The sequence below is a fragment of the Taeniopygia guttata genome, chromosome 12, assembly GCF_048771995.1.
Source record: "Taeniopygia guttata chromosome 12, bTaeGut7.mat, whole genome shotgun sequence".
Taxonomy (NCBI): domain Eukaryota; kingdom Metazoa; phylum Chordata; class Aves; order Passeriformes; family Estrildidae; genus Taeniopygia; species Taeniopygia guttata.
Genome location: NC_133037.1, coordinates 17,105,848 through 17,126,426, shown reverse-complemented (window position 1 = coordinate 17,126,426; position 20,579 = coordinate 17,105,848). Strand labels below are relative to the sequence as shown.

Here is a 20,579-nt window from a genome sequence, read left to right as displayed (position 1 = left end):
CTAAACAGAAGCCAGTCAATGGCAACAATAAGAATACTTCAACACTATTGACAGAGCTCAAAAAAACAAAAAAAAAAAAAAAAAAGGCAGGGGAAAGAGTTTGTTGGAACATGAGAGACCATGAACTGCAGAGTTTTGTCCAGGCTACTGACTATTCAGCAGTACCTTGCCTTTGTAGGCTTTCTCTGTATGACCATATAGTGTAAAAAAGCAAAGCCACAAAAGCCAAATAAAATACAACCAAACCAACCCCACATGTAGAAAAATCTCTGGGGAGAAAAAGATTCATGCCTATCTCTCAGTGAAAAGCACCTATTTCTTACAAACACTGTGAGGAACAAAATTCTCCTTCCAGGAAGCAAACAACTATACCTCGGGGGTGGAAGAAATAGATGATATCTGCACATGTAAATCTCAGTCTTTAGCCATCAGTGTTTCCAGAGATGTCCCAATTAATCAAACTGCATAATTAGGTGTTTTAAGTGTCCCTACTATATCAATTACCTTTACGATGGCTTGTAAAGTGGTTCAGTTTTAACTGTGACTGGATAGAGGCTTGACTGTGCTGATAATCCAGATATGCTTTGGGAATTAGTGTGTACCAGTTGATTAGATTAAGAGATAAAGAGAGAATTAGGAACCACTTGCCAGAGCTTCATCAATGTAGGCTTCTGTCACAGGCTTTGCTGGAACAGACTACCCAAATTCTGAAGAGACAGATGATAAAGGCAAGAGTGTTTCTTTGCTGTTTAGGTTGATATGTGAGCAAGCAAGGCAGAAGTTTAAGACAGATTTACTCACACTTAGATTAACAAAGACAAACAAGCTGGCCTAGTAAAAACACAAACAAGCCCCATTTCCAAAACGCTGTCCCGCTTCTGTGAGCACTGGAATAACCCAGATAAGCCATACCATCAGGAAACTATTTTTCTCTTACTCCAAGTACACAAAATAAGCTGTGTTTGTGTTGGCATATGTGTGTACATAACTTTTACCAGCCATAACTCTACTGCCATTGCTTAAGGATAAAGCAATAGCAGCCAAAGGATGTGATCCCATAATTAAGGGACTTGAGCATCTCTCATGAGGAAAGGCTGAGGGAGCTGGAGCTGTTCAGCCTGAAGAAGAGATGACAGAGGGGACCTCATCCCTGTGTGTCAGTGTCTGCAGGGAAGGGTCAGAGCAGGGACCAAGCTCTGCTCCTTGTGCCCAGCAATGGGACAAGACAATGGGCAGGGACTGATGCCCAGGAATTTCCACCTGAACGTGAGGAAGAACCTTAGTGTGCAGGTGATAGCACTGGAACAGGCTCCCCAGAGAGGGTCTGGAGTGTTCCCCACTGGGAGGAACCACCTGGATGCAATCCTGTGCCATGGGGTGACCTTGTTTGAGCAGAGAGGCTGGACCAGATGACCCCCAGTGGTCCTTTCCAATCTGACCCATTGGTGATTCTGGGACCCACTCACACTAGCACACTGCCAGACAATCCTTCTCCAGTTTTTACAATTAAATAAGCCATAGGTAAATGTCTAGACTAATTCTTTGACCCTACACTTCAGTCTCACAATAAAAATCACAAACACTCTGCAAAATTTATAGTGGGAAAATTACACACATAAATTGTCTTTTAAAAAGACATATTTTTGGTGGCAGGAAGCAAATTTGCTTCACACCACTGCACATTTTTCAGAGGTCTCTACTACTGAGTATTTTAAGAGTGATTCAGCAGTAATTGCAAAACAATTCTCATAAATTCTTTACCATGTATGGACACAGAAACTTCGCCCCCCTTTTTTTGGAGCATGCTCTGCAGATAACCAGAGGACTGTAAGATTTCTGAAGCAACTCAAAAAAATGAACTGTGTTCTAAGGTTTTAAAGGGATTGATTATTTCAGTTTGGGTTTGATAGTTCACTGTTCAAGAAAAAATATTATTTACTGGTCAAAGGGCTGCAAGTGAAGATACCAGGCTCAATTTCCCAGTAGGGTCTCAGACCTGACTTCAAGCACTCATGTAGATTTTATGTGCCTTTTTTCTGTTGCATACAAAACACTGCACAAAGATAACACAGTACAGGACAAAACGTACAGACATACACAAAAACAAACTTGTTAATAATAAAAACTTCTAAGAAATTTGTGCAATATTAAGAACTGAGTTTCATTTCTATTCTATTAAACATTTATAAAAATGCATGGAGTTGTACTGGGTAAGGGAGGAATTGAAAATTAAATGAAAGCTCAGAGCACACAGCTCTTCACTGATGGATGAAGATAGATACAATTTCTTTCCAGGAAAAGTATAAAATTCCTGATGACTAAACTATGAATTAGTTAAATTCTCATTTATTTCATATATTGCTGTTGGACAGTTAACTCTAGGATAACATACAATCTATTTGAACCAAATTACAGTCCTTTTATTTCTACAAGGTATATAAAAACTGGCTACATTAAGTTAGTTTTATTTAAAAATGTATTTTAATAAAGAATCTATTACAGACTTAAAAAAATACCAAACCTGCCATTGTCACAGTCAGGAGACCGATTTTTAAAGAATAAACATTGGAAATTGTGCTTGGTTTTGTGAAAGAATCCCTCCTTCCTATTCACTACATGGGTGGTGGCCTTTATCTAGAGATGCATACAGGTTAATACCTTGAGCAACAATTCCACATGCAACAGATACAGATTTCAGTGGCAGAAACTGATACATGATGCAAAACAAGCACAAAATCCCTATTTCTCTAAGTCAGTGACCTCCCCAGATCCAGACACAGGCAGTAAATTAACAGATGGCCTTAAGGACCTAAGGATCTATAAAAGACATAAACCACAAATACTGTTAACTGCTCAGTTTTGGGACTGGGCATTGATTTTCATTGTCAAACTGCATTACTGCTGCAGGCACAAGATTCACTGCTGACTTCTGCTCTTTGATTTTGTTGAACAGCAATCAAGAGTTCAGTATTAAATGGGATGTAGCTCAAAGTGGAGTTCCCACTTACTGCAGAGAGGGTTTAATCAATTAAATCTGCCCATAACATACTCTCATTCACTCTGTGTAACTGCCTTGCATAAAAGCACAGAAGAATAAGAATGTCATTTTGTTATCATCAATACTCCATGAAACTGCCTTTACTCATTAATTTAGTAACATTTATAGATCTTCAGTGAGCAATGCCTTAGAAGCAGTGAAAGAATTCTGTCACTGATTTTCTGCATGACTGCTCATCCTTGCCACTTGGAATCACACAACTGCAATGGAAGACAAATTGAAGCATTGGACAGAATAATTCCCTCAAGTTGCACAGCACTCTGACAAGCAAACTGACCTTACCACATGTGATCCAATTAAGATTCTTTTGCCATCTAGAATGTAAATTACTTCTATCAATGACAGTTACAGCATCAAAGATTGTAAATGCTCTCCCCAGTACAAATAAAATATACTTTCTCTTTGGCAAAGATGATGAAATCTCTGAAATAAATCCACCCTGAAGCTGAAAAATTACTAAGAGTTCCAGGCTTTGCTGCATAATAACTCTTCCACCTGCAAACAAATGCTCCTGCACATGTAATTACCTGAACAGAAATTCATTCTGGTTTTACCTTTGCAACCACTTCACTATGATTTCTGATGCAGACAATTTGTTACTACCATAAGAGCAAAGTAATGAAAACCTCAACCACTGCTCATACACTTCCTGAATCCACTGCAAAAGCAAGGTGAGATATTAAGTGCAATTATGTGATGGGTTAGATTTTACAGAGACATTGAAGTAATTATTAACAATTACAGCTGATAATACAAAACAACAGGAAACATTAAAGTCTATTTGTGTGAAAATCAAGTTGGAGAATTCTTAAAATATAAACAAGATATTAAATTATTCCTCACAAAGAATATGAAGCAAAATGTAATAAGTTATGACATACTCAAAATGTTCAAAGGAAGGAAAGCAAGGAGAATAATTAAGGCTTGGGGGCAGTAGATGATGGTTATAAACATATAAAGTGACAGCACAGTCTGAAAGAATTCATATACATAGCTAAAAATCAGTACTCCAACAGGAAATATCTTGCTTGATATAAAGGGAAAAGGATGAAAATCAGTTAACTAGATCGGGGTTTTTTCACACCTTCCTATTTATTTTACACCTTCCCATTAGACAGGCAACTGTGATCACTTCACAAAAAAGGCTGCTAATGAGCAGCTAGTGAACTTTGGGGTTCTCACATTAGCCAGGCTGAATGTTAGCAGACAGATTGGATAGTAAGAGCTCTGATGGTACATTTTTTCAGGGGGAAAAAAGTGAAATGTGACCAAAAAAAATTGGAGCAAATGATCACAAAAAACAAAGGAATGAATGACCTTGTCCTTTGAGTCTGCAACATCTGAGGAATTAGAAATGTGAAGAATAAACAGCAAGGAACTTTCTGGCAAAGCTTAGTTATTATGCTGGAAAAAAGAAGGAAATAAACTAAAGCAGATGTAGCATTTTCTATTTAAAAATTCAAACCTGTTTTCCAACACTGTTGGAACTGTTTAGCTCTTTCTCTTCTGAGAAGAATGTTCTTTAGACTGTATTTCACAAAGTAGTTTTTTAAATTGTAGGTGGTGATATATAGCAAAACAGAGTGAGCTTCTGAAATGAAGTGATAATTGGCCACTGTACTGAGGCAAACTCCTACCCAGTGCAGTGTGTTAGCTACCAGAACTTACCATCTCCATAAACACAATTTCAAGATTTAACAAAAGACACATTCAGTTGTTTTGCTGTCGGGTCAATGGAGCTAATGCAGGAAAAACTCTTACCAAGAAGTGATACCTGCAAAGCGCAAAAAAACCACATTTCTGGGAAACAAAACATGAGGAGGGGAGGGAAAAAAAGTAAAAACAATGATTAGAAGGAAAGGCAAAAAGTAGAAAAAGAGCTGTCTGTTGGTTTTTCCACTTTCTCTGAGTTCTGTGCTGACACCAGGGGTGCCAACCATGACATTGATCATTTACAGGATGAAGCACAGGATATTTTTGTCATGTCATTTTACTCATAATAAGGATTGTATGCTCATATGAAATGGGAAATGGTAACAGCTGAGAGTCCAGGCAGGGGTTATTCATCCCTGTAGCCTTCCTCAGCATCAGCTGGATGGACAGCAGGCAGATGGGCATTGGCTGGAGCAGTCAATACCCAGGGAACCCAAGTGAGTGCAGATCCTCTGGGTGGGTTCTGCCAATAGCTTCAATCAGCTTCAATCAGCTGATCATGGTCATTGCCTGAGCTGCTCTAATCAATAAACATGATCCATAGCACAGGTGTTTGGTGTACTCCAGGGGTTCCCTACCCAAGACAATTTGTCAAAGCAGCTTTCTAGTGACAACTACAGAAGGTACAGGAATCAGTGCCTCCTGCCACAAGGGCTCCTTGGAAAACCTAGGAGTAACCTCTGTGGGGGTGATTTCAGTGATGAGTCCATGCAGTGATAAATGATAGTAACCATCTCTGCAGCTACACTGCTCTGCTTTCTTATTCAAGTCAAGTAACAATGGACCACTATAAAACATGGAGAGAAGCTCAACTATGTGAAATATGCACAAGTGTGAATTTAAAGAGGAAAACCTACAAAACAGTATGAATACCTGCCATACTGCTGAAAGATCTCTGCTTAAATAAGGGCATGGTAAGTGCCTCTAAACATAAAAATTAATCACGTGATCAAATTACTGAACATATATCTTATACAAAGTGCATACTCCTTCCCCACAGCCCCCACTCAAGAAGAGTTTCAAATTACATTGCTACAAAAATTAAAATAATCATTCTGCTCACACCAAGGTCAAAATAGCAACTAACACATTTCATTTATAACGTGGCATTATCTGCTGGAGGCAGACTGACACAATCTGAAAGGGAATGATCTTAAGTTAGCATTCCTCATGTTCCTTTGCCACAGCCTGAGCTGTCAGTGAAGGGATTCAGAGCTGACAATTTCCAGTGTTTCACTGAAAGGAGGTTTTCCATGTAAGCCATTGAGATCAGGCACCAGAACTGGTCAGCTGCTGTGCTCCAAGGCTCAGCATGGGCCAAGAGGTATTAATGGGTGAGAAATATTACCAACGTGAGCAGATCACACACCCCACTAACATTCATTAGAAATGTATTTCAGAAGCCCAAAGCTTTCGGTTTTGTAGCACCCATCACCCTGAGCTGGATTTTGCTCATGCCTGGTCCTCACCATGTTTAACATTTTAGATCACTGAAACAAATGTGAAACACTCTGTATGCCACAGGTCCTATTTTAGAACACTAAAACAAACCTGGGACACAATGTGCCTCAAGCACAAGGAGCAATGCCGTGGGTCACACCAAGTTATCCAGCAGTGTTAAATGCTTGTATTTGTAATGAAGCATGAATACAAACCTGCTGCATCTCCTTTGCAGCACTAAGCAGCACAGAAAGGGACTCTAATCCAAAGTGCTGAGGTAATGACCAAAACCAACTTAAAGTACCAGGGGAACTCCAAAGCTACACACAATTCAAACTTTGTGGAGGTTAAATTTAAAAAGATTAATTAAACAAGCAGGTTTCAGCAGATGATGCAGTGTGGTACATTCACAAAGGATGGGAAAGAGCTGGACAATGAATACAGCGAGAGGAAAGCAACACTGCCTTTTAAAAGATTTTACTGCTCATACCATCAGCAAAAAGAAGCCATCAAAATTTGGCCACTCTCTCAGACACATTCCACTTCCTTTCATCTTGAGTGAGCTCTCCTCAGGCTCCCATGGAAAACCAGCTTTTTTTGGACAAGAATAAAAACAAATAAACTGTGAAGCTAATATAAAATTCAGCTCCTCTTAAAATCTCAAAATAAGACCTGCTCCCTTCCTCCACCCGCTGAACCTTGCCAGACAAGAGCTAAGCACTATTGGGTAATACCAAGCTTGAAGAATGAGCCTTTCAGGGGAGAATGTTTGTTCTTAATTCCCAAAATCATGTTAACAAGTTACTTTATCAAAATTAGAGAATAATAGATTAAAAAAAAAAAAAAACAGCCATCTCCTTGCAGCCAAATTGGGCCATGCTCAAAAGTCAGTCTGGAGACTTCACACCTGAGTCACAAGCAAACTGGGAATTCACTTTATTTTTTATTGCAAAATATGGAAATTATCTGTGCTGTACAGGTTAAATTATTCTCTCTCTTATTTTATACAACCAAGCTTTAGAAATGAAAACTTGGGCTCAAAATATACAGGATATGAGTGATTCTATTACAAACAGTACTTCATAGTAAAAAAAATGAGCTAAACCAGCACCCATACACTCCTTGAAAAAACAAATTAAAAATCAAGAGACAATATTATTCAGCATTGTTTGCTGCATATCACTACCCTCTGCAGAGATTTCTCTGTTCAGTCAGCCATCCACTTTCACAAGAGGACAACAGGTTATTCTCTTTCAGTTTCTCCAAAACAATAGCAGCAACAAATAAAGTTCTGTCCACAGGATTTTAGAGATGCAGCAGTGCAGCTCTAAGGAAAAACCTGTCAGCAGCTAAGGATTAGACACCTTGCCCTGGGGATAGGAAAAAGTGTCAAAGCAACCCTTACAAAAAGAAAAAATCTCCATTCTCAGATGTAGCTGTGCCTCCATTTGACAAATGGGCTGTAGGGGAGGGTGCTCCACCACTGATGTTTCTTTCTAATTGTGGGAATGAAATGACTGACACCTGGTGAGGAAGGAAGCCCAGAATGTCTCACTGCCCATCTGTGTTCATACTTATATCATGCTAAAAATCCTGAAGGACATGACAACATGACAGCCTTGTCCACATTACTGTTATAATCCCCAAAATCCTGCAGTCAACAAGGACAACCTAGCTGAGAAATTAATTCAGTCAAGTCAAATGCCTGTCCAAGCATAGATGCTGCCATATGGTTTTCCATGTGATACATCCATAGCTCAGAATTTCACCTGATGTACTTGAAGACACAAAGGAATAAACACAAGTATTTTCCCACTGATGTGCCTGCTGGATTCTGTCATTATAAGTGATATTATTGTCCTCAAACAACAACTGTTACCTTCTTATATAAACCTTTGCAAATGCATTTCTAACAGCAAAATCTGCCTCAGAGATCAAGCTCCCCATGAACTGTAAGGACACTCCCAGAAGCATCACTGGTCTGACTGCTCTGTGTATGGCACAGCAAGATTCTGGACCTGACCACTCCTTGCTGAGGATCTTTTCCGGCCCCTCAGGGCTCTGCAGTCTGTGCAGGTCACAACACTCTTTGTTCAAATCAGATTAATGTTTCAGACCTCATTTACCACAGTTTTATGACTGCTTTTGTTATTTTTATATGATGATAAGGCAAAGTAAGTCTTTACACCCGTCTAAGTGACAATCAGATGTGTATCTCCCGAAAATCAGATTCTAGTGTGAGTTGTTGAGCCAGAAGAGAGCACACTGGAAACCATGGGGAAAGAAGGATGACAGTGGGGTTTTCTTGGCTTTCAGGAAGCAAGGAGGATATTAGGAAGGAATGAAAACAGAAGTTGGGTAGAAAAACAATGCTGAGGGCACTCAATGGTGAAGAGAAGGTATTGGATATGTACTGTACTTCATAGTGAAAGTGTATTTAAAGCTGTGTTTACTCTGTAAAGAACAGGAAAACTACCTAAGAGACAGATTCACATCTCATTTAAACCAACATCATTAAGACAGCTGTTGAAATAAACTGCAAAATATGTCAAGCTGGTACTAATGCAAAAAAACCCACATTCCAATAATCACTAAGACTCACAGCAGGTGATTTCATGAAGGATGAAGCAAGAGTACTTCATGTTGTCTAATCTCAGTTGCAGCCCTCAAAAATTCTTCTCCTACAGTCGTGGTTTGCTGTGGGAGGATGTGGGGGCTGTAATTGTCCCACTGAGGGTTTCTGATGGATGATTGTATTTCAGATATCTGGACCTGTGATTCTGTAAGACTCACTTTGACTAATTATTACATTAAAAATAAAACAAAGCATTCAGAACACTCCCGGGGAGGGGGGGGGGGGGATGAAAATGGCTGGTCCTAAAAAGATGCACTGCAAAAAGAAGGCATAGTTTTTATTTTCTTCATATAATCTTAAATAAAATTAAAGATACCAAGTAAATACAGTGAATTTTACAGAAGTCCTGGATGCAGGGGCACTTACTACGACAATTAAGTTGAAAAATCAGTAGATCCTCTATGATGGGAGGAATCCAGCAAGTTTGTTCCCTACATCACCTTTCTTACATGGATTTTCCATAAGTTATTGAAAAATAACTGTCCCAAGACATTCACACCAGCCCTTTGCCAGAGATTACAAACAAAGCAGCAAACCCAGACCCATAACTGCTGTGCAAAGTCTGGTACACAAACAGAAATGGGTTTGTTTTCACCTGAAGTTTTCAATGGGTTGGTCAGTACATGGTGAGGAGCAGAACTCAGTTACCAAGGGTTAAACAAACCCATCTACCAGAGCTCTTGGTCCAACCCAAGCACTTGGAGAAAAGACAGCAAGCCCACAATAACCTAATCTTAATCTTGCTGTCATAATCTTTGCAATCTGTTGTTCTTAAATTGCATTTAACCACCATATTAACCACCAAATTTAACCACCATAAATGGAAAAAAAAAAAGAAAAAAACCAAACCCAAACCATCTACCCAAATGACAGGACTAGAAACTGGTTTGTTTCTGCTGTTAACTCAATCGACATCAATAAAGTTACTCCTCATTTTCAAGTAAAATCAGCCCCAAGCTGTTTAAAGTTGACACGATGTGCACAGCTGAGCACTTTGTGAAATAAACAGATCAGTAGCTGACCTGAAAATGGTATTTAGGGGCAGAACTCTTACTTGCAGAGCTGTCCTATTGTCTCTTCCTTCAGTACCACAGAGCATGCTGACTGCTTACTGTTTACACAAAACTTTCTACATTAAATGCTGAACTCTCAAATCCACCTACTTACCATATGCCATTTGTAGTATGCAAATACCAAGCTACTTAAGGTGCTGCTGTTTTTGCAGCAAGTGACATTTTCAAGGCATCCCCACAAGAGCAGGAAGATCACTTCAGCAGAACTTGGGAGTTACCATTGAGCAGATGAAAAAGCAGCAATGGTTTGCACTCAGAGATGCTCTGTGCTTGTTGGGAATGGTATGTGAGACACAGGAAAATTTGCTGGTTTGAAAGAGTATTTAAAATACACACACCTGTGTTTTAAGGCTTCAAATGCTGATATTATACACTATACAGAACAGTGATAGGAATATTCTTAAAACCTTGGCCTCCACTCTACTGCTTCTCTTAACAGATGCTACCTTTACAAAACTGAAGCCAACAAGCTCTGAATTCAAATTCATACCAGTCAGTACCTGACCCATACACACACTGAGTTACTGGTCTGGTTTATTTTGTTCCAACTGCTTTCATAAGCATCAGGTAACTATTTGATGATGTTACATATGTCATACATATGTGTTCTTCCAAATTAAATCTGTAGAAATAAAAGCCAATTTTTTTTTTTAGATTGAAGAGGAAATGAAGTTGCATTCTTGGCCTTCTTGGATATAAGACTTGTCCTTTTTTGACATACTCATCAAGCAGTCAGTTAGCTCAAGATAATGCCATATGTTCAAAGTGAAAAAGTACTTCTTCCCCAAAGAGCAACGTTAGGACTACTGGGGCTGCAGAAGGCAGAAATATTTGACTCCCTGCCAGGCTCTGAGCTCCCAGAACAGCACTGGTCATGGCTCTGAGAACCGAGCTCCACACCAGAGTGTCGGAACCCAAAATGTCCCTCAGACATTTTTAGAGGTTCCAGGCCTTGGTCAGAAGCATTTTAGACCCTGGCAAGCAGCTGAAAACAACTGTGATTTTGAGTTTGAACCATGGAATGAATTACCAACTTTGAGGGTGGAACAAGCAGTCACAGAATGTTAGATGGTATAGTAAAAGTAGTCACAAATTAGAAGGTAAAATTTTTTAGTGTTGTACAGGGGGGTTTTAGTACCTGTACAGGGGGGTTTTCACTTTGTACAGGGGGGTCAGGAGTTCTAAGATGGAGGAAAGTGGTCCTTATCTTATTCTTCCTCCTTCTTCTTCCTTACCTCCATGTTCTTGGTGATGTTGGCATTCACAGATTGGTTTAGAGTAGAAAAGCACATTGTAACGTAGATAGTAGGTATTGGGGAAAATCTATAAACATATAGTACGTAATATATCATATAAAAGATAGCGACAGCCCTGGGCAGGGGGAGAGACGACGAAGACACCGGACAGTGAGGGTGTCAGGAGTGTGTGTACCTCTGCCTGGGCCGCAGACCAAAGCAGCCACAGCGCAGGACAATCTTTTAGATAGCTAGCAATAAACTACCTTGAGACCGGACAACAAGAGGCTGTGGAGTTTTTCTTTGGAAGCACGGGTTGGAGGAGAGACTTTACCACCACACGAGAGCCCCAAATCAATCCCGGGGTTCTCACACCAGAGCAGCTCTTTATTTTTGTTAACTTGTTCACAGCTTCCCAACTTTTCAAATCACACTATTATAAAATTTTAGCCTCCCCATCTTTCTTTGGCTACACCTTTTCCCCTAGCAGAAGTGGCTTATAAATGATACTCATAGTTTTACTGCACACTTGTAGCATTCATTTTGTAGCATTAACTTGAGTATCAGCACCCAGGAACACTTACATTTAACAAATGAGCCAAGTTTTTACTTACAATTCATTAAGGCTTGGAGAAATTTCCATTTATATTTGCCATGAATTTAGGGATCCCAGACAGAAACCTTTAAACATATCTAATCTTTCAACCCAAGTTTGTGATCCATAAAGCTCCTTTTTAATCCAAAACATGTCTTACCTTCAACTGATATTCTGACATGTTAATTCCAGTCACCACAAGTACTTGAGGGGCATGGAATTGACTGTACAGCTCTAAGTCGGGTAAGAGTGTGGCTTTTTATCCTAAAGATAGAATGTAGAATATTAGATATAGAGAGAATATAGATATAGAGATAGAATATAACTCCTAAGTAGAAGCTCTGGTGTTGTAAAAAGACCCCAACATTGGTGGGCAAAAAAATCAAGGCTGATTTGCCTTGTCAACTAGGACTATCAATATGGCACCTGAGAGCTTTACCAAAGCACAGAATACACAAAATTACCCCCAGGCACACAGGAGGCTCCTTTACTCTCAAGTTTCTCAAATGGCAAGGTGCCAGTAAATGGTACCATTGTGGAGCACTCTCTATTCAAGTGTTTTCTTGGTGTCATACACGCACCCATCAAGCCTGGGATTAACTTTAATCCTGTTTAGGAGCAAAGATAAGACTCTTTTCAGTCTTGACTGGCAGTCTATGTACAGGCCACTGGACTGAAAAACTCTAAATGCTCAGCACAGCTGATTCTATCACACTGCTCTTGAGTTACTCATCCTACCCCATAAAGCTTCTGTTTCCAGCTAAAAGCACATTTGTTATTAATTTTTCCAAGATGCCTCCTGGTAGAAAACAACCGTTCCTTCTGTTTAGACTTTTAAATAAAAAACATCAAGCAAAAAATCCAAGACAGGAGATACAAATCTGATATTTTTGAGATATAAGTGAAATTGACACCTTCTAATTTCGTCCAAGGTAGAAAAATCTCCAAAGTTCTATGAAATCGCCTCAGCACTACGTATCTTTAAATGTCTTTTGACATGCCTCATTTGATGGAATCCCATAAAACCCATGAAATTAGTACATCAGAAATAAAAAGATGGCAAGAACTGTGGATAGAAATCTATTCCAAGAAAAATCTTTGGTGTTTAGATACTCTTGGCAGTGTCACAAAGATTAAAAACCCTGATACATATCCAGAAACCATTACAGCCTGTGGAGGTAAGGAAATGATACACAAACCACTTCTCTGCTTGCCTGGCCTCAAGGCTGCTGCTGCCATCTGGGCTTGACCTGAGGTTTGAGCCATGAAAAATCCCTTCAGCACCTTGCCTGCCTTCCTCAGAGCCTCTTAGAGTTCTTTTGGTATCCTTGAAAAAGCATTGAAATCTTACATTTACTGTGGCAAGGAGTTTTTGGAGATGCTGAAAACATCCTTCCCTTTCTCTCCCTCATTACTGCTGATGATCTGTACAGACAAAGCCACACTGGAGAGCTGGCAAAAAAACTTCTCTTTGAGACTTAGCAAGGCCCCTCACCTGCATCACTGCTTTGAGATGCTGCTTACAGTTCTACCTCTGCTTCACAGAAAATATTCTTCTTTTCCCTCCTAGGAACAATGTCAAAGGGCTTTGTGATAAACAAGTGTGGGTGGGAGCCTGAGGCTCTCCTCCTCACTCCCAAGATCCAGTCCAAACCAGAGCCAGCTCTCATGCAAAATTAAAAATATATTATTAAAATATTTTTGCAGGCTGCATCTGTTTTCAACACCCACAAACCTGCTCCTGCCCTGATACTGCTGCCTACTGATGTGTTTCATCTTTAGATAGAAATCACTCTAGGGAAGTAGGGCAGCAAGGTTAATGACAGCTTTGATTACTCAGGTTGAGTATGGATGGAGTTAAGGAACTTTCTCTGTGTGTGATGGTGAGGTTTCTTTGTGTGTACTTTCACATCCAGCTTTAATCAATAAACAAGCTCAGCCTGTGGTAGTAGACACTGCAAAGAGAAGTGTCACAGGAGCTTTAATGGCTCTTCCAAGACCTTGCAGCACCTTCAGAAAAAAAAATTTTTGGGTTTCTTGTTCTTACTGATGCTGTTTGATGTCTTTGGGAGGGCTGCAGGGTTTCTGTCCTGGGGTAACTCTGACATTAAACAGGCCTGGACTTCTAAATCTGTCCATGATCCAACTAAAACTTTGAAATGACAAATTTTGTTTCTGTAGCTCTACTTCTTAGACGTGTTCCACTGAGTCTAAACATATCAGTCAATTTTTCCAGTTGCCCAGGCAGTGGTACAATTATTAGAAAGTTAATTTCAGAACACCATACTTAAATTATTTTTAAGAGTTATTGACCTATGCAAATGTACACTGCCAGCTTGGATTCCTTATGGGTATTGAATATAGTAAGTATTTTCTAAGCCATGTTGACTGAATTTCATAGTCAGCCTGGACCTGGAAAAATGCCAAGAAGTGTTGTTAAAGTTGACAGGACATCAAAGTTTTCTACGACTTCTGCTATTTATGTAATTGTGTGTCAGCCCTTTTGTTTTGGTGCTGCTTCTTTATTTACATAGCAATTAAAATTGATGCTTCCTTAAGTGGTGTTTGAGAACATTGTAAAAAAAAAGTACATAAAATTCAGTCCAATAGTCCCTCTCACTAACAGTTCCTATGATTGCTGAAATAAAAAAAGTTACAGCAGTCTGGACAGTTGTAATTAAAAAAATCTTCTTTGATGTTTTTTGTCAAGAAAAGTAACAGAGTTTAAACAGGAGATGAAATGCAGCAGGAGGAAAACAGGATAAAGCTGATGTCATTGTTCTAACAAAACATCCAAGTTTATGTATGCTTCCCACACAAACTCAGGAATGGGAAATCGATTTTTTACTCCATCCTAGATACTTGAGACTGGCCTTTCTTCAGCTGGGAGGTTGGACTGGATCTCCCTACCAAGCTAATTATTCCTGTTCTAGTCCCCTTCTCAGCGCACTCCAGAATATCCTGCTGGAAACTGCAGGATAAGAAAGGATTCCATGACTAAAGCACCTTTCCCACAGTAAGGAGTCCTTTTGCCTATGATTCTACAATCCAGTTTGGTTTGTTCACACCCAGATTCTACTACAGAAATGGGGTGAGAGCAGAAGCCACAGTGGCATAATTGTGCCACAGCAATTGTAGTGGGCAATCAACAGGGATCCTGCTTCCAGGGGTCATAAAACAAGGAATGTCAGCCTACAAAACCAGTCACAAGCTGGAAGTACTTGTGCCATGATTTAAACTGCTGCTTAAATTCCTAGAGCAAGTTTCAGAGTGAAGATACACTTGCTGAGAAAAAGCTTCCTCTGCTCAGGATCAGGCTGTCAGAGAAATGGATGTGGGCAAACAGAGAGCAGGGGCTTGCCACAGGTAATGTGATTGGGTGGGTTTATCCATTTTGTTCATTAAGGGTGTTTTCCCACAGTGTTGAGGAATCTCAGCTCTGTCAACCCCCTTTTATAGTCTTTCCTTAAATTCTGAGGTCTCGATATTCACAAGGAACTCCAAAACACATTCAGGATAACTACAGCTAAAGATAGAGCAAAGCCAACAAGTAAGAGCAGTTTCACTATTACCTAAATTAACAAAAGAAATACCTCACAGAAATACATTTCTTGTCTCTTTTTCCTCCTCATAGCAAGAGAAGGGAAAGTTTAGTTTATTCTCTTACTCTGGGTTTGCACAAGGGTAACTCCAGTAACATCAGTTGAGTTATTCTGGCATGAACCCAGCATAAGCAAAAGCAAAATTTAGTCCCTTGTTTGTTCTTTGTAAGGCGCCTGACCCTTAGAAGCATCAGCCTGTTTGGAAAAAATCCTGTAGCCTTCAAGAGAGGAAGGCAAAAAAGATCTGACTTACATAAAAAATACAAGTATGCCAAGTAAAGTTGGTATTGCTTTTCATTTTACTGACTTAAAAAGATGCTGAAACAACACAAAACCCCTAAACCTGTATATGGCCTAGCAAGAAGACACTCTTGGTCATTATATTCTACTGCTGAAAATGGTGCTCCATTACTTTGGGGCAAACTGCCTTTTTTTCTTTTTTCTTAATAGAAACCATAGTTCTTGCCTAACTGCTTCATTAAGGATTAAGAGTTTTGATAGCTATTTTAAATAGCTGGATTTTATGATAGGTAAGAAAACATCTCTCTGAAATTTCTTGCAGCACGGCTGTTGCAAGAATAGCAATGCTGTCATCTCAGTGTCATGGTAAGCCCAGCACAGACTGCATTACATATTTTGTAGTCTAAAAGTAGTGCAAAGCTTGTTGGTTTTGAAGTAAGGGCTCAAAGAAGGAGAGAGGGACAAGTGGACCTCCCATTGTAAAGATTTCCCCCCATTGTGCCAATCTGCCTCAAATTCCTTTCCCAGTTTACTCTCTTGAGCAGATTTCTTTCTAAAACAAATAGGGAGAGACAGTAATGGCACCAGTAATAGATGAAGCATAAATGATCCACAAAGCCTTCCTGTTTTTCCCTGGGGAGTGAGCTCATTGAAAAAGTTTGAATTTGCATTTACAGCCATAGTCCATTTGTGGGACTTGAGAACATCCGAGTTCAGTCACGCAGTGTAACACCAGATCTTTTTTCTTCCTCTTTTCTCAAAGGAAACAGGACTAATTTGGTCACTGTCATGGTTCTGACTGCAATCACTCATCTAACTGCTTATTTGAGCCTACTGAGTCATTTGGACCCAAACTTCCCAAGTTTGACAGTGTATGTAAACTGTCTCTGGAATCCAGACACTGTCTCACATATGGATCTCCAGTGGGAACTGAAACTGCAGAAATCTGTGACCTCAGTTTAAAGAACAGTACCAGTTTCCTTCATCACCTCAACTGGTTTGTGTCTTTCTTCGTAGAGAAGAATTTACTGATATTTTGGCTAAAATAATTCCTACAGAGACAGTAGAAACTCACTATTAGCAGAATCTAGGCTTTAAAAAATAGACATAAAAATTGATATTTCAAAAAAGTGCAAGAAATACTTAGATTGGGAAAAACAGCACACTTGAACATCTCAGACACAGAGGAGAAAACGGTGTTTTCTATTTTCATTTAGCTCACCACTATAAATTCTCCTCCTCAGACACTGACAAAGCTTTGTAGGTCCTGCTGCTCCATGGTTCAGAGATGCACAGAGCAGCCCTGGTACAGCACAGCATCTGCCACATTCCTGCTACACTGGAAATGCACCAACACAGGGGCCAGACAGCATCAACAAGCTTTTGGCAGAGAGTTCTCCATACTGTGACAGTGACATCTCTATTGTGGACATCAAGGAAAAAAGCCCTTGTAGAGCACTACTCAGTAAACACCAAAGTGCAGTCCAGCACTAATGAACTGGTTCTTTTCTCACTAAAGGGTTCTAAGCTACAATCACAAAAAGTGAAGTAAATTCCTTAAAGGGAAGCTCATTAATGCTGTTACATTTCACTGACAAAAAGTCCCCAGCACTCTGCAGCACCATGGCTCTTCATTACACTTCATCTGTTATAATTTGATCAGAAAATGCAAAAGAAACAAGAAGATAATGGTCCATTTCAGTAGCTGCTCAAATGACTTGATAAGCACTGGCATTTTTTAACAAGTTCCTCAGCACAGCTCTTGACTGCATTTATTGTGACCTTTCTCAGTTTTCTGCTGGCAGTATCTTCTAGCCTTGCAGTCACTCAAAAAAACTCACACCCTGATAAGGCATTCTTCCCTTATCCCACAACAACAATACTACTCAAGCCCCTGAAGCTGCCATATATGGGTGGTTTAGCATATGGTGATAAATTGAAGGCAAGGAAACCAAAAAGTCATTGTGTTTCTTCCTTTATGGTTATTTATGTGAGGTACTTGTAGACCCTTACAACAGTAAGCTCTACACAAACATGTTTTTTAATTATTGGAACTGAAGTATTTTTGAGACAGAAGTCTTAATTTTTTTCTCTGTCACACTTTTCAAAATCTGAGCGTATCACAAGATAGCCTCCCTCACGGAGGCAAAGCTGAGAGTAAGCAGATGAAACAACTGTAAGATCATAACTGTGCTAGAAGAGGACCAGATACTTTATGAAATCAGCTGTCTCCTTCAGATTTGCACATCTCCATGCTGCAGTTAAGGTTAGACTAGTCAATTTTCAGTCCTGAAAAATCATATGTGCACATATGCTATTATGAAGGCAGAGACAGGCAACAGAAACACAGCTACATTGAAATATTAAATAGCTAAAACCATCCAAAGAAGCTGCAACTACGTTACCAAACACAGGACACGTGCAGAGGCCACACTTCACCAAGATCAGACTGGGCCAGCTCAGTGCTCACACAGCAGTCAAATAGATGATTTTAAGGAGAGATGCATACTTGCTCCTAAAAAATCCTAGTCTTCCCAGTCTTTAGTCTTCCCAAATCTTTAGTTATGAATAAAACAAAGAAGTTACTGGAAGTTTTAACCAGCATTTGTACAGCCCCACAAGGATTGCTACAAAAACCATTATCTGGGAACAGTAACAACACGTAAAGCCTGTATGTTAAGGAAAGATGATTGTTCTCAGAAATAACTTACCTAGGGGCTAAACCAGATTATTTTCTGTGGCAGCAATTGGTGAAATCTTGCTAAAATGTTCCAGCGTTCCAAAGTCTAACCAGAATGGACTAAGAACTATTGACAATACATATAAAACTTGGTGATGCCACCGTCAAGCCACTACTCCTCACAGCATTAAAGACCAGGTAGTCTCAGACAACTTTGCTCTAATAAGACTATAAACCACTACATCTCTCAACCTTCTCTCTGCTTGGCTACACTTCTGTAGGGATTTTTGTATTCTCTATCCTCCCCCCACTCCCCTATCAACCAAATGAAATATCTACTGTTGGAGGCATCAGAATAATGAATTAATATATTTGTGTAATTTCCAGAAACTGGAAGACTCACACAATGCTGCAGCAGAATTCATGTCAGAATTAGGTGTGACTGTAACCAAGCTGAACGCTCAAAGCAGATTGCAGATCCCCTCAGAAGTCTCCCCAAGCTGATGCTGGCTCGGTACAAAAAGGATCATTAAAATGAGGCTTTTACAAAGTTGATACATAACTAAGCAAGAAAGAATAACATAAAGCAGAATTAAATGTGCTTCTAAACAACACCAACAGGTTTCTCCACACAATCCCCACACCCCCTGCCAGAAGGAGACAGAGACAAAAGACAACAAAAGCTTCAGGAAAGATTCTGATCTAAATCATTCCTGTCTACACAGCTTATAAGTTAATAGATCTATTTTTATACCTTTGAAAAGAGAAAAAACATATGGAAGACTTAAACATTTTTACAAAATGCTAGCAGTAAATGTCTTTATTTTTCTTAATTATGTTTACATTATCTATATTTTTTTATCGCTCGCCAGTCCTCAGAGATTTTAAATATAGGGATGAGTTAGTAGCTTCTAATTACAATTGTTTTGAATAATGTTTCACAGACTGACACTTCACATAAGAATTGTGCTTTCTGACTTCCAAGGCTTTACATGAGAAATGGGCAATATGCCATTGTTTTGTGTGCTCAAGTCCATTATAGTACAGGAAGATTAGAATATGCAACTGAAAAGACAACGTGCATCTCTAATACATAGCTAAATAAAACTAGAGGTAACCCCACACTTAATGCCCACTTTCCAAAAATTGCTCTTTGCTCATCTGTTCTTGAAATCCAAGTCTTATTCACCAGCTGGAGGAGAGATTTTGTTTTTCTCCACAGAACATAAACCCATGTAAAAAAGTTTTAATGCTTTAAACTTTTGTGCTGTGGCAATCCTAAAAATAAATAGTACATTTTGTAACAGCTTGTAGTCTTATGACAGAAGACGGAACTCACCAGGAGATTCAAAGCAGAATAATTTGAAATACTTTTCTTTTGTTCCAAACCAACACTTGTTCTTTTAAAGCAATTCTTTGGGTTGTGAGACTGAGTGTCATCCCTGCCATCACCTTGGGTTGGAATTTTCCAACAATCACAGGGGGCTCAAACTGGTGTTGGTGACTTTACCTCTCCTTCACACATGCTGATTTTCACAAGGCCTTGAATTAAAGTCAGGCCTTCTCTTTTCCCCTTGGATGACAGAGGAAAATATTTCCTCATTCCAAGTAACCTTAGGGCAAGAGAGTGAAATTTGTCCTTCCTTTACCATGTGTGCTGTTCATGATGATCTAGAGATGTACAATTGTTATTGCACCGTATATTGAAAGACCATGACAACTAATAGCACCTGAGAAAGCAGTTGCCTTTAAGGTTAGTATTGTATCTAGTTCTTCAAGTCAGACTTGTTTTTTTTAATGTTTTATCATTACCAAACAGGTCTCAGTGTTTTCCCCCATGGATCTGTGATCCTCTCCTTCCCAGCTCTGCAGCACTACTAACAGACCCTAACTTAAATGATGCTCTGGCATCTGCACTGGATCAGAAAGCAGAGATACGGATTTTCTGGTATTTTCTGGACATGGATGACTCCTCTGATTCAATTTAATTTCCATTAATTACTGTCTACTTCCCCACACTCCTCTGCAGCTGAAATTGGAGAAGGAGCTTTCTACAATCTTTGAACAGCTGCATAACAACCCATTACCAATGGCTTATTCTCAGGCAGTTTATTTCACCAGTAACTTCATCAATACCTACTAAATGCACCTTACACCTACCCAGAACCTCTTTGGGCCTTAGACATTCCGTTTGTGTCCATCTGCCTTTTGTGAAACAATGAGCAGAGAGTGAAGCTGACACAAACAACTGATTGCCTCGAGACAAGGCAGCAGCCTGGCTTGGCCTGTAATTTGTATTCTTGCACTG

General features: G+C 39.5%; 1 long non-coding RNA gene across 1 annotated transcript in view; it reads right to left on the bottom strand.

Moving 5' to 3' along the window:
• Positions 1–20,579, bottom strand: part of LOC140684930 (uncharacterized) — a 57,259-nt gene that overhangs the window by 8,760 nt on the left and 27,920 nt on the right. The window lies entirely within an intron of this gene.